Consider the following 14,825-nt stretch of genomic DNA (forward strand, 5'->3'; position numbering starts at 1 on the left):
GTGTGGTAGGTACTTATAAATCATAATATACTTCTCTATGACAGCATGATTTAACATAATTTATTAGCATTCATACCATATCTTCTTAAAGTAATTGGAAACTCTGCTACTTGCATACTATTGTGTTTCATAAAATGGTGTAACAGTTTATTACAGTGCTAGGATGCTATTGATCAAACCTGAATGCAGCATAAAAATGCCCATTATAGCTCATTGATATTTAGAGTTAAAACAAACTTTATAAAGCACCATTAACTGTATCGTTTTGTTTTAAATCCCAGCCACCCCTGCACTCTGACATCAAGCTGTGCTGAATTCACAGGTGTTTCTGCCAAGGACAACTGGCTTGCTGGGCTCCTGGTGGGTAGCTAATAAAAAAGGAGAGGAGAGGGGTGGCAGCACCTATGTGAATACAACCTGGAGGAGAATAGATCTGGTTGCTGGTGGTTGTGGGGTTGTGCATCTAGGCCTGAACTGAAGTAAGTGTTGTCTTTATTTTGGGTTTTGGTTGAGGGAAATCTGCTGGATTCATTTACAGAAATATGCTGTAGGTTATTTATTGTTTTTGCATTTAATTGTCATGTATGATGGAGCCCCAAAGGAGTTCTGCTTTGTGATTATTGCTTGTGTGATTTGTGGTGTTGTGCAGATGATGAGATTTTTTTTTACAGGTTGGGTTTTGTTCTTCAACTGGCTGCTTTTCCCCAAGGCTGACTGACCAAACAAAATTCATGCAAAAACTTAATTTCTGTGTATATGTAACTCTAAATCTTTTGCTGTGCTTTTAAGAATTCCCTAATATCTAGGACAGAAGGTAAGTAGGAAGAGAGAATAGGTATAACACCTGTGCTTCTTGTAGCAGCAGTGAAAAAAGGGACGAGATGTGACTAGAAGCCTTTGGCTTATGTGATAGACCGCTTGCAAATTTTCTGCAGGAATACTTTTTCAGTGGGAAGGAGGAAAAATCCCACGTTTGATGATTCTGCCTTTCTCTGCTGATTTCTGAAGGAAATGTGTGTAGGGTGCTCTTGTCAGCTCTGGAATCTGCAATTTTCATAGGAGCTCCCATAGGCAGAGGTGCCTGAATGGGGCATGGAAGAGCTCTGTATCTGGCTGTGTGTGGTCTCACATCTAAAGGCTCCATCTCTCCTGATGGAGTCCTGGGGGCAGCAGGTTCCTGTTGGTTATATTTTGAGAGACACTTACTGAAAAGTGACTGCTGATGTTAAGCTTTGTTTTGGCTGGGAGTGCTCCAGTATCCACAGTGGTATTCAGCCTTGAGTCTGAAGGAAAGTGAAGAGTGCTTGAAATAGCTGCTGAGCATGGCAGATGTGAAAGAAATTGACTATTGTAGGTGTTTTTTCTTGGCTTGTTCCTTCATTGGATTCACAATGCTCTCTGGGCATCTCTAGTTTCTTACCCTCTGCAGCCAACAGGAAGTCAAAAGCGCTTGTCAAAAGCTTAACTTTATTGTTGAGCTTTGAATGGCAACAGGTCTACAAACAAGGCAGGATGCTATGTGCCTTGTATCAGTGCTAGTGTGTTGTGGCTTCCTTCTTCACCTCAAATACTTTGAAAGGCCATGAACTGTCCTTTGCACCTCCTGTGCCTGAATCCTGACCTTTCTGTATCACCTGGAGCAGGTGAGCTGAGCAGCTAAATTGTGCTTGGCTGAAGTCCCCTGGCAGAGCCTTCCTGTGGCTTCCTATCTCTGCCGCTAGCCTTCTACCTCTCCCCGGTGCCGTGTTGCAGGTGCTCTTGTTGCAGCACTGATCCTTCTTCCCCTCCCATCTCTCAGCTGCAGAGGAATAACACACAACAAACAGTTTGACTCACGCACACCTTTAGCCTCTGCATTCAGCAATAAGACCTGCATTTGCACATTGGCTTAAAGAGGAATGATTTCCATAGCAACAGCAAGGATATGTGGGATAGTACTCATGCTGCCTCCGATAGCATATAAAGCACCTTCTTATGAAATAACTGACTGCACAGGCACTGGGAAAACATTCACAATTGACTATGTGGAGGAAGCGTTGTATAATATCTTTAAGCAAAAAAAAAAAAAAAAAAAAAATTATATTCATCTTTTGTTTCAGATAACAATTTAAAAAAGTCTTGGCTATAGGAGATGGGGGGCTTTTACTTTATGTCAGGTGTTAGTGAATGCAGCTGGTATAAAAAACTGATGTGATCACTTCTCCAGCAGCACAGTGAACTGATGTTCCTAGTGAAGATCTAAAGGGCAGTCACCTGAGGCGGGCTTTGAGTGGGGGAATGACAGCTCAGTTGACTGGGGGAGGGAAACAGGCTGAGCTGGCAGCCTTTTTAAATACTAGGTTTTGTGGTTATTACTGGTGGTCAGGCTTGTTGCTGCTGGGAGACAGGGAGGCAGAGCTCTAGTACTTGAGGATGCAGAGAAACAAGGCAGGAAATGTGTACGGAGGAGAAAATGTTTAGTTTCCCTGTTTACATGCACAGGTCTTCTTTACTTGTTTCCATTGTCCTCCTGCTGCTTTTTTGCTGTTGTTCCTGCATTGTTCTGCTTTACAAAGCCCCACGTACATACAGAGCAGCCGTTTGACGTTCTAGCCAGACCTTTCTTGGGAAGAAGTGCAGACAAACACCCTGGCTTCTGTGGATCCAGGTGTGACACCACTTCAGAAGAGTTGGCCCTACTTGGTCCCACCATGTGTCCCTGAGCAAACATCTGCAGCAAGCTTGGCATGCCAGCAGTAGTTACCTGGGTACACGTGGCTGCATCTGTCTGAATGGCATGGGAGTGGGAGGAATTGCTTCAGCTTATTATAGGTGGCATGAATAAGAGTAACTGGGCAGATTTTATCGTTTCCTCAGCAAGAAGATACCTAATCAGCTCTGCTGCACTGCAGCACAAGTGTCTTCAAAATAAGCAGTTCAGTATGGGGGAAACCTCCTTCATTTCAGACATTTGGTTTAATCTGTTAAATTTATTAATGTTTGGGACAACTAAAACTGTTAGAAATTGGGTCTCCCACTGGAGCTGTATGCTACAATAGCTCTCCATGTGCTGTGGAATTCCTCTACCTTCCACAAAATACAGATATGTTTGCACAGCCCACCTTCCTCAGCCTGTTTTCTACCTTTTATTGGTAAATGATCACTATTTCTGACAGAATTTACTTGCTTAAGCAACTATCCAGCACCCTCTCCCCACCAGCCAGAAGGCTCAGTCCTGTCTCTTTCGTGTGTGCATACCAAGCTACAGCAACAGTGAGGTTTACAATCACCCAGCACACTGGGTAAGGGATGATGTTCTCATTTTTATCCCTTTGGTACTTCGATAGTGGATGCCTATGTGGGGATGGTGGAAGTCAGCTGAGGGCTCTGCACAAGCTCTGTGGGCAGAGGTCTGCCTGTAAAGCAGCAATTGAAGAATGAGCTGGCCCCTTGATTTGCAACCCCCTTTTGGAAAGGCATGTGCTCTAACCCTGGCCCTTGTGCTGTGGAGGGATCCGAGACCTGCATCGTTCTCTGGGAAGAGGAAGAGCAGGGCTGCAGAAAGCAGGTGCTGGCTTTCTTTGGGCAGTGCTGCTGGGATGGCAAGCCCTGCCTGTTGAGACCAGTAATGGTGTGCTGTCCCACAGGACTGCTGCTCTGGGGTTAGATCTAGGAACAAAGAAAGCTATTTTCTTCTAATGAATGTCACGTACTCTCAGCTTATGCTGTAATAGGGTTAACCACTCTCAGAATGGTCTTGGCAGGTTTGCACATACCCTAGGGCAGGAGAGTCTAGACTCTGTCTGCCCTGGGCATCCTCACCTCTGGTGCTGACATACAAGGTGCACAGCTCTGGGGACACCTTGCCTGCTGCAGTGTGGTTGAAGCAGCCTTTTATTATGCAGGCTGTTTTTCTGGGATCAGGTTATCATCCTTTAAGCCTGAGTTGACCTGGCAACTTGAAATAATAAGGCAAAAGATGATCCAAAATGCTGCATGCACTGGTGCAAGCCTTGCCCTGAGGGAGGCAGCTATTTGAGGAAAGCTGGTTAGGAAGCAGTGCCAACTCATCCTACTTCCCTGTGCATCTGGAGGGCAAATCCTGAACTTGGTAGTTCAACCAACCCAGAGGCACTTCAGGTTTATGTCCAAGAAGGCCAGAGACTGGTAGAAAGAACAAATAGACTTCATATCTACCAACTCTTCTGCCAATATCTGTGTGGCCAAGGGTTTATCCATGGTTTGGGGAAGCTGGTAACCTCACTGCAGGCCACCTGCAGCATGAACTGTCCTCTTTAGCTGCTCTGCACCTCCTAGGGTGAGGCTGGTCCTAGTGCTCCTCTCCCACTGGACTCTGAAGTGCTGGTCCCTTGAGTGGGAAGAGTGCCATTGACTGGTGCTAGTCCCAGGATAACCCACTGGTACCCAGGGCTGCAGCCAGCCCTGGTGGGGGAGAGGCAACTGGGAAGACTTGGTGGGCTTACTCAGAGTTGAGGACTGTCCCTGAGCATCACTGCTTGCTTTCTAGCAGATGCTGTGTGATCTGCCTGTGCTGAAGATGTTGCTGTGGCTCCTGCATGTGCTTAGAGCAGAGGCAGGTGCAATTAGCAGGATGGAAGGGAAGGAAAGACAGCTTGTCTATTTGGATCCAACAGGAGTTGGTCAGTGTGCATGGCCCAGGCTGGACTGCACATGTGGATAGTGGCAGAGGGAGCAACCTGTGCTCAGAGTTGCTTTGTGCTCATCCTGTTTGCGCTCCTGCAGAGGTGCAAACAGCAGGGCACAGGATGCAGTGGCTGCCAAGGAGAACCTGCTCTTCTTCCTGAAGTAGTCCTTTCCTGAGGCTTTCTGACCCCCTTCTCATTGTTCCTTCACTGTGAAGGAAGTACAACTTTGTTTACTCTGATGTCCCAGCAGCTGCATCTGCTCTGCTCAGATGCCAGTTCTCCAGACGGGCTTGAGTTATGGACCTGCCTCACTGCCTTCCCAGCAGACGCTGCTGAAGAAGAGCATGTGCAGTGCCAGGGATGGAGATCTTACCTCTTGCTGGTGCCTCTGAAAGCAGCTCCGGGTAAGGGACCTCCAGTTAAAATCAACAACATTAGAGGACCAGTGCTGGAAGCTTTTTTTTAATCCTATACATCCACCCTCTTCATGGAAATGCAATGTGTCTGTCAAGGTTACAAAATAGCTCCTTTCCAGAAACCAATTGCGAATCTATAATAATCAGATGTCATTGCCAGCATGTGTGCTGAACAGAGTGGGGGGGAAAGCAACAGCAGCTTGTGATAAAATTCCTTTTACTGAAGCTGTAAAGAGCCATGTGATCTTCCACCTACCCTTTAGGATGGTAATAAAAGTGACTCAGCTTAACAGCACTGGTAGCAAGTGGTTGATGGCTTTAGAATTGTTTCGTTAGAGCAGGGAAAAATGAACATTAAATACAGCTTTGGTCTGTCAGATATTGGCTTCTGAAATAAGCATAAGGAGGAGGATCTACCCTCACTGCCCCAAGGTTCTTGCTAAATATGCCATATGAAAAGAAAGCATCCTCTGCTGCTCACCCCACTTTTCTGCCATCTTTCTGGGAAAGCGTGTGTAAAGCAAATGAACATGAGAACAAGTAAAAATTAATTCTTTCCAGAGGCCACAAGGTGAGGCTGTGGCAGAAATGGCAAGAGAAGGCTCTGTCCAAATGCTACATCCCAGACTTTTTCTAAGTCAAATTATTGCTTTGAGGCCTTGTAGAGGAAAACTCTGTAGCAGGGTGGGATACTGAACTGTTAAGTAACATCAGGAAAAAGGGACCTCTTTGTCCCACTTCAACAGAGCTGTTTTTATATCACCTTCTCCAACCATTGCATGTCTGCAGGAGTTTGCATAAAAATGATCTAGTGATGTGCTTATGTGAGACAAACAGGCAAAAAACTGTTCACAAGGTATCAGAGTAGATGGAGCAGAATGATTGTGGGGCCAACTGGAAGCACTTAGGAGATTTGCAGGCAGGTCTGGTGCTTCTGTGCTGAGGAGGGCTGCGGCTCCTGTAAGGAAAAGCAAAAGGGTTATGGTGGGGGAGAAATGGATGTGATAAGCAGCAGAAATACTAAGGTAGCTGGTCAAGGTAGGGATCACTGAATAAGCAGTAAATCTGTTGCTTGGTGGTCTGCATTTTGTGCAATTACTCACCTACTGAGTGTACTTGTTGGACATGCTCATTTCACCACAACATGGTGGTATTTTTCATCATCTTACCCCACCAAAAGGTAAATTTCAAGCGGTCCTTGTATCCATCCCCATCTTTGACTATTGAGTGCACAAACCTCTGCTTTCATCCTTGACAGGACGTACCCAGCTTTGGCTTTAGGCCAGGAAATCCTGCAGGCCTGTACTTGAATCCAAACAGTACTGCTTGGTAGTTTAATTATCTGCCCCTGTAGGATGTGCCTGCAGGTAGCTGCAGTTCAGACTCAATCATCTGCAGGGAGATGCCTTGAAGGGTATCTTTGAAGCACTGAGTTAGTGCCCTGTGGTGCTGCTGTGTGAAGTAAAAGATGGCACCAATGGCTTTGGGGAGGAGGTGGGGGGCGGCAGGCAGTTCAGCCTGAAAACACTTTAGCAAGTGAAAGCTTTATTAGCTCAGCAAGATGAAAACATGCTGAAAGCTGAGGAGTGGAGGAAGAAAGGGGATTTTTAGCAGTAGAGCTTGAAATCCTTGTGTATCTCAGTGCTGGGGAGCAGTCCAGGTCCACCGATGTTTTCCTAGGGACAGAGACCCTGAACTCCTGCCTCTGCTGGGGTCTGCAGAGCTTCTTGGGAGAGTGCAGTGCAGCAGGAGAGCCCTGGGGTCCCAACCAGCAGAGGAAGAAGAGCTCTTGCTAATAGCCGATGGGGAAAACTGCTCAGGTTTTCCCAGGGCACTTCTATGTTGTGACAGCTTGGTTAGCAGCCTTGGGGATGAGAAGCTGGTCAGCCTTGTCATTTGGTAAAGCAACAGCCCTGTTAAACAGACGCCTCATGGACAAAACCTCATGTACTGCATAGTAAGTGAGGTCTCTGAACAGCAGATCTACAAGGGTGGGAGCCATCCTCTTGCTGCATCCACCGCTTACACTGTTAATGCTTCTGCAGCCCCTCATTTTCTACAAGCAAAACTCCACGTAGTTCCTCCTTTGTTTCAGAAATTGTGCAGGAGGGTTGTGGGTTTCTAACATGAACAGATGCTGATACCCCTTGAGAGCAAAATAAGAGTATGCCTGCTTCATGTGTGCAGCCAAACACCCCACACTTGTTCTGGGCTCCATGTGGGGCAGCTCTGTGCAGCCTGACTGTTCCCTTGGGCTCCAAAGGCACTGGGGCTATTAGCAGGAGTGCAAGCAGGAGACTGGCTAGTTTGGGTGCTGTCCCACATGGGTGTTGCTTCTGTTGTGATGCCCACCTGGCTGTGTGTGTTCCTGCTCTGTCCTGTGCTGCTGAATGCTCTGGCACAGCTGTATCTTTGTCACAGAGCAGCTGTACCTGTAGCCAACATGGAACTGGGATTTTTCTTGCTCTCAGTTAAACTACCTTCCAGTCCTCTGCACTGATATCCTCAGGAACGCCTCAGGTCACGCCTCTGTGGTCAGCAAGAGCACTCTCACATGCATATCTTTAAAGGACACGAATCTTTCCTGTGACTGTCCCCAGGAAGCTGAAATGATTCAGCTAGTTTACAAACTAGAAATAATTGCTGCTTTTGACAAAACAAATCCCAAGAACAAAGCACACATCCTCCTGCTAAACAAAGTAGTATGCATGTTCTCAGGGAAAGTTTATCAAAATAAAGCATTCTCCTGCATGTGCCCAGAGAGGTAACGCAAGCAAACAGCATGTGACAGACTTTAGCTGTGCCTTCTAATGCCAGGCTGGAAGGTGCTCAGCTGATAAGCTGGATGTAGGAACCTAGGCAGAATAGAATGTAAGATTTCTGTGAGTCAATGCACTTTGGTTACCAGGGCATTAAGCAGTCTATTTTGGTCCTCTTAGATATTCAATTTAAAAAAAAAAAAAAAGTTGATTCAGCTCTGAAATTTTTCTTGGAGGTTAAATTAGATTTCTAAGAGGTGGACATGGAAAGGATCTGTGTCAAGGGTATCAGATGTATGAAGTATAACTCCAAGCATTACCATGGGGTGAGCAGAGCATTTTACTATTTGTTTTTTACTGGAAAAAAGTTCTTGTCCATGTTTTCCTAAATGAGTTTTGAGTGTGGTAAAAGAGGAAAAACTGAAGAGCAGAAAACATCACCTGTGAAAGCTATGGTGAGCAGGTATCTAAAACGTGAGCAAGAAGAGAGGGCAGGTGAGATACCAGAAAAGTCAACCTGCTACTCATTGATGCAAGAAAGAAAAAACTTGCCCCCCAATATAGTGAATAATCTTCTTGATTAACGAAGAATCATTTGAAACAGGGAACGGGCTATGAAAAGATGGAAAACTTGGAACTTGTTTACCTTGGGATCTTCACCACTGATTTGATCCCTCCCCGTTTCTTTCATTGTAACAGTTGATTGTCTTGTTCCTGCTGTTCTTTAATCTCATGATGTTTTGGGGTTTTTGGTAACCTAAAGTAAACCAGATGTGATGGGTGGGGGAACATAGGTATGTGTTAGAGCTGCTGTCTGTGGATGTAAGCTCGCACAGCTACTGAGTCTACTCTGCGAGCTCAGGCCATCACAGTGTAATCCTTGTGGTATTGCTTTGGTTGGGACACCTACAGTCCTTCTGCAGCTGGCTGAAGACACAGAGGTTACCATACATATGTCCATAATTCCAGGATATGTTTTCTCAGCCTAATAGCCAATGCCCATCTGAATGAATTTCACTGCTTTGCCTTCAGGTCATGCTTTTTGCAGCAGGCTGTACTGATTTGACAGTCTGACTCCTTCAATTCAGTGAATTTTTATTGTTATGGGTATTGAAGCCAACATCAGGCTTCAGCTGTGAAATACTGGGGGGATTATCACCCCCTGCAACTACAGCAGTAGTTGTTGGTGATCTTGTAATAAGGCTCCCTTGTTATGTGAATAAGTTGTGGTATTAAAATTACAACTGTGATAAACTTCTAGGCGCTTGTCCCAAATTGTTGGCCACTGAGTAAGACAGGGTAAAACTTCTTGCTGCTAACCTTTATCAGGTGCTTCAGGGTCAATGCTAGTATTTCCAATTGCAGTAAAAGCAGTACTTGTTTTCAGGTCAGATGAAAAAAATATTTCTTATGGTAATGACAGGAAGCTATCAAAATGTCCAAGGCAAGTAGGAGCTTGGGAAAGATCTTTAATCCAAAATGGAAAGAGATCATATTAAATCATAAAACCATAAAAAAGTTTGGAGGCTGCTCTTATCTTGTTTTGATTTTTTTTTTTTTTTTTACTTTAAGACAACTTTATCATTTGTGTAAACAAGAAGTTTTACTCCTCGGTTTTTCATACTACTTTGCCTGTTTATTTCTTTGATATAAAAGAGGAGGTGATAGAATTTTCCTCCTATTCCAATTTTTTCATTTTCTACTCTCATTTTAAAACAATCCTGAGGGTAATCCTTCCCTGAAGGATCTAGTTTTCAAATTTCCAATAACTCTAAGTTCACCCAACATAAGCTTATTCTCTTTGTGCCTCTATTGCTCATGCTTTAAGTACTGCTACTGCACATGTGGCAATTTCCCTTTGTTTGCTTTCCATTTCCCCCTCTGCCTACAGTGTAGGCAGCACCCACCCAGATATTCATCCTTCTGCAATCTTTGCCACTACTCAGGGTCTTAATGTTGTCTTCTTTCCACCTCCATTTCTCTCAAAACTAAATCGAAATCACAAACTCACCTATGCCTTTCCTGCACTCCCTCAGACCTTAAATATTGACTAGGAAGTTTTTATCTTTTTACCTTTTCTGTTTTCATGCTGTTCTTCTGTTTAGATCTTTCCAAGAAGTTTTCTTTGAGCTTGCTCCTGCCACTCTGTTCCTCCAGTGTGGAAGGATTTATATAACAAAACAGTGGTGTTTTTTTCCTCATAAAGCTCTAAACTTATTCTGAGTTTCTACTTCTGAATTGCATATTTGTCATGTGTGGAGGCTTGCTCAGGGAGCTCTTGGTTGGCACTTGTTAAATCTGTTTTCAGATTACTAAATCCTGTTTTATAAAAGCACATTCATGTAGCCAGGGGCCATATGGATACCTAGATAAATGCTCGTGTGGATAAATAGCTTTTAATGGCTTTGTCTTTCTGTGCAAACAACAGTTACCTTTCCTGCCAAGGAAAAGTATTGAAATAAACATAATACAAAAATATCAACAATTGGAATTAATACTATCAATTAAAATACTTCTGCAGAGATAAAACAAAACTGTGAAGCATTTTAATGTCATTTGCATGTGATGTTTGGCATTTGTTCTTCTCAATAGGAGATTACAGCAAGTACAGAAATAAGAGGAAAGTAATTTATTCCACTGATGCGTGCTTGGGTATCTGCTGTGGTGATGTACGATCCTTTCTTAGGGAAAGCAGAATTTGTCCCCAGCTGGGGACATTCCTTTCAAACTTGGCCCTAAAACTGAAGAGGCTCTTGTTTTGAGCCCTGCTTCTATCAGAAATCTGAATAAATGCTCAAAAGGCTGAGTGATAAGCAGATGTTCTGCTTAAGATGCTGTAGAAATTTGTAGAGATGAGCAGGAAAGAAGTGATTACAGTAGAAAAATAAAGAAAATGGAGACACCTAAAATGAAGTGTTTGAGATAGTGCTTAAAGTGACTTGTTTTACATCTTCTCCTGCCACAACTGTACCTACACATTTATCTCATTCTTTATTATATGCATTAGTGGAAAAAAGGGAGCATAAACTAAGGAGCCACCTCAAATGCATGTGTTTGTTTTTTTTTTTTTTCTCCAAACTAGTTAAAACTCCTTTGACCATTTGTAATGTCTCCCGGGACTTTGCCCTCTGCTTCCTCATAAATGCTTTTTTCTTGTGCTCAGTCCTTCTCTCCTGCACCCATCCATTGACACATCCTTGTGAGGTCTCAGACTGTTGATTTACTTTCACTTGAAGCTGCTACATCTGATGACAATGCCTGCCTTGACCAAGGGATAGCACTTAGCTGACAGCTGGGTAAAGCCCTCTAACATCATGTCTTGGCACTGTAGCAGGAACTCTGGCTGAGGCTTTCAGGTACTAAAGGAACAAATAAATAACCACACTTTACCATATTGCTGTGTGTTGTTTAAGCAGTCAGCTTTCCCAGAAACTCAACAATAAGTAAAACATGAAATTATGCATTTAAACTTAATCTAAGGGACTCATGCTGATGATCTGACTATTTTTCTTACATAGCTGTTTGGCAACATGCAGGATGAGAGGAAAGGGCTTATTAAGGGAAATGAGTCTTCCAGGGCACAGTGGACAGTCACTGCAACAGTCCCCAAGATAATAATGTAACTACCTGCAGGCAATGCTGGCCTACAAGAGAGCAACAGGACTGCTATAGCCTCTGAATGCTAGTTACTCAGCTGCTGGGAAGCCAGCATTTACTGGCCTTCTACCCACAATAGCTGTAACAAAAAGGCTGCCAGACAAACAACTGACTTGCTGGGCACTCCACCAAGCTCTTGAAAAAGTGACTGGTTTGGAGTGTCAAGGCAGGGTGGTGGAGTTGCAGGGATGTTAGAGTCTTTCATGGAAGGACTGTGGCTTTGCTCAGTTCCAGCTGTGTTGGCTGTGTCCTTGTGCTTGCAGGTTTATGGCCTAGGCTGGCAGTAAGGATGCAAGGTTGCTGCTCTTCCTGATCATGTAAAACCATTTCATGCCATGACATCAATGGCAATTTGAAGAAGACGGTCCTTATTCTATCAATGTTACTACTTTCCCATGCTGTCTTTCCAAAACACTTAGTGTCCTCTAATGCCATCTCTACGTATGTTTCTGTCCCATGCTGTCTCTTTGCTCCAATACTTCCCCATGCACTGTTGTGTGACAGGTGTGCAAACTTCTCATGAGCAGCTCAAAATAGTAAAGTAGGTTTCAAGCTTACCAGCACGTTGCAGGGCATGTACCAGAAAGCGGCTTTTGGAGTGCAGGTGGGATGGTGCTGGAGGAGAACTGGAACTTGCAGCAGGTCCTCTGCTTAAATAAAAAAAACTTGCTCTGGCTGGAGGAGAGAACTTCACCCAGCAGTGAGCCCTGAAAGTGACATGTCTGTAAACTCATTTTAGAGTGTGTTACAGCATTGTAGCCTTGTGTTGACACCCCCTGAAACTGAAGCGAGAGGGAAGAGGCAAAACAGGCTTCTGTCAGCAGTCATTTTGATGCTGAAGCTTGCTACTACTTACTTTCACTTCTGTATTGTTCTCGTCTTTCTGCAGCTATCCTAACATCTCCATTTAAGGCCAGGAATGTGCACCAAAACAATGACTTGAAATAAATATTTTGGAATCTGGGTAGAAAAAATACAAAAACTGTAATCATGGGTAGTTTCATTGGGAAAGATGATGCAAAGCGTTGCTTGTTTTTGACAGCAGGGAATTCATTCGTTGGTAATACCTAATATGAAATATAGCTTGTGTTGTCATGTCATGTATTTTTTCATCTTTGAACCTGAGGTATAAAGAGAAGGGGGGGGAGAAGAGTAATACTTCAGCTAATTTCTTAAATTTTTTAACAGAAGCTCAATTGATTTCCCCCTCTCTCCTCCCCAAAACCAAATGTTGTGAAGGGAAAGGTAATGATAATCATTCAAATCATACTAGTTTCAGCAAAAATTGGGAAGTCTGCCACCTCAAAGTAACAGATTTGCTCTCCCAAGCTCCAGCTGATACAGCTGAGAGTACAGGAAAAAGAGTTAAAACATACAAGTGTGTGCTCAGTTGTTTTTTTTTTTCCTGGTGGTAGGAGGGGGAAGATTTAAACAGCAGACTTCAGTAATGGCCACTTTAGTTTTTTTTATATCTGATACCTGCAAGTATTTTTCCCCATTGTTTTCAAAATCAAACTACTTTCATTCTTCCACAGTCCAATAGTAGAGGCACAAGTGAAAAATTTTGTAAGAGGTAAAAGTAAAAACAGGGTAATGTATTCATTCCAAGGCTTTGATTTTTTTTTTTTGTCTGAATATTGTCATACTCACTGCACTTAGCTGCTGTTGGACCAATAGTTAAAGGTATACTTTTCTTTGGTGATAAATAATGTCTGTTTATTGCTGTTAACAAACCTGATTAGGGTCAGGAGATACAAAACTGCAATGAAATTACATGTTCAACAGGTGCCTCATCTACAGCATAACTGAATTATCTTCAACTCCTTGCTAGTCCTTCAAGTTGGGGTGAGAACAGTACCTGAATCAGCTGTCAAAAGTATCTTCATTGTTTTTTAAAGTCAGAATAATGCCTATTCATCCTACTTAAGGTTTTTAAAACCAAGCTGAAGTTAGACAGCACGAAACTAATGTTATACAGCACCAGCATCATTTCTTCTTAGTGACTGATGGATTATTTGGGCTCAAATTGTTTCAATGTTAGGCAGCTTTTGCTACTCCAAAACTGTATTTTAATAAAATTCTTGCATCTTTACACTTGTTCAAGTGCATGTTTTTTTACAAGTAGACTTCATTAAGTTGAGAGGGTAAAAATTCAGACAAACCAATAACTTTGGATTTATTAAATTAGCATCTTAATTCTGAAGGGATGGGATTATAATGGTATAGGTTTTCATACAGTTTCTTGATGGTTTTGTTTCTGCCAGTGAAACTTGGGCTATGAGCAAAAAAGCCCCCTCACCAAGACCTTAGTGACTTTTTTTGAGATCACCAGGACCTTAATGACCTTTTTCTTTTTGTTTTTTTTTTTTTTTGAGTGGTACCAACCCCACTTGGAGAGTTCTTCTATTGCTGATGAAGTGATTACTCAAACTTTTATCCTTTATTCAGCTATACAAATGTTGCTGGCAATGCGGGAATACTTGGTCTCCTGAAGGTTCATGCAGCTGAAATAGGTTCTACACCTTGGATAACTTAAATTTACATTCTTAAATTGCACACTGAGATTTTTCTCCTTTAATTGATGCAGTTTCTCCTATAATTGAGCCTATGAGCCATTCCCCTCTGAGCATCAACAAAAGCTTCTCAAAGCTCTGCTTCTAGAAATAAGCCAAGGGAGTAGGTTGCAATTAGAGATGCCTAAATAATCAGGGGCTTTGGGATCAGTGGCTAAACTGGAATATCAAAGAGCTGTTGGGTTGACTCAAAGTGAAATTCTCTTGATTTGTCTCCTTTTTATATAAGGAAGAGATCTCCTTACAATTTGGCAGTTTTCAAAACAAATGTCATATAATTGCTAAAATAAAATATTGACTTTCCCATTTTCCCTCCTTGGCCATCATTATGTGCTAAATCTGAACTAAATTCCTGAAGGCTACCTGTTTCATCTTCCCAAGGGAAGTATCTTTCAACAAAATATTCAATATATTATATTTAAGCCCAAATTTAGCTGCACAATTCTAGTCAGAAGTAGGTCTTTGAACAGGATGTGTGCTAATCTTTGTCCAAAGGATGATCATTTCAAATATCCTCTAGTGTTCCTACTTGATTGAAGATTTAGCTAGCTATTTAGCTTGCATACTGAAAGCCTAGCCCCGGGAGGCTCCAATTCTCTTGGACAAGGCTGGCATTTTTGCTCACGGAGTGGATTTTTCTGCTCTGGTTCCATTGTGCCAGGTGCTGCACAAACACAGGAGAAAGCTGGGCCCTGCCGCAGGAGAGGGGATTTCCTCTGCAGGTGTGTGGATGGGTGATACTGAGGGATATGAGCTGCCAGGATGCCCAGGAGA

The 14,825-nt window shown here is 43.1% G+C and overlaps 1 long non-coding RNA gene across 4 annotated transcripts in view; it reads left to right on the top strand.

Annotated features, from left to right (window-relative positions):
* The first annotated feature begins 365 nt into the window (after positions 1 to 365).
* Positions 366 to 14,825, top strand: part of LOC137859650 (uncharacterized) — a 31,589-nt gene continuing 17,129 nt past the window's right edge. For all 4 annotated transcript variants that reach the window (XR_011098434.1, XR_011098436.1, XR_011098437.1 and 1 more), the window contains exon 1: positions 366 to 479. This is a non-coding gene — a long non-coding RNA (uncharacterized lncRNA). The remainder of the gene's footprint in view (positions 480 to 14,825) is intronic.

The sequence above is a fragment of the Anas acuta genome, chromosome 7 (genome assembly GCF_963932015.1).
Source record: "Anas acuta chromosome 7, bAnaAcu1.1, whole genome shotgun sequence".
Classification (NCBI taxonomy): domain Eukaryota; kingdom Metazoa; phylum Chordata; class Aves; order Anseriformes; family Anatidae; genus Anas; species Anas acuta.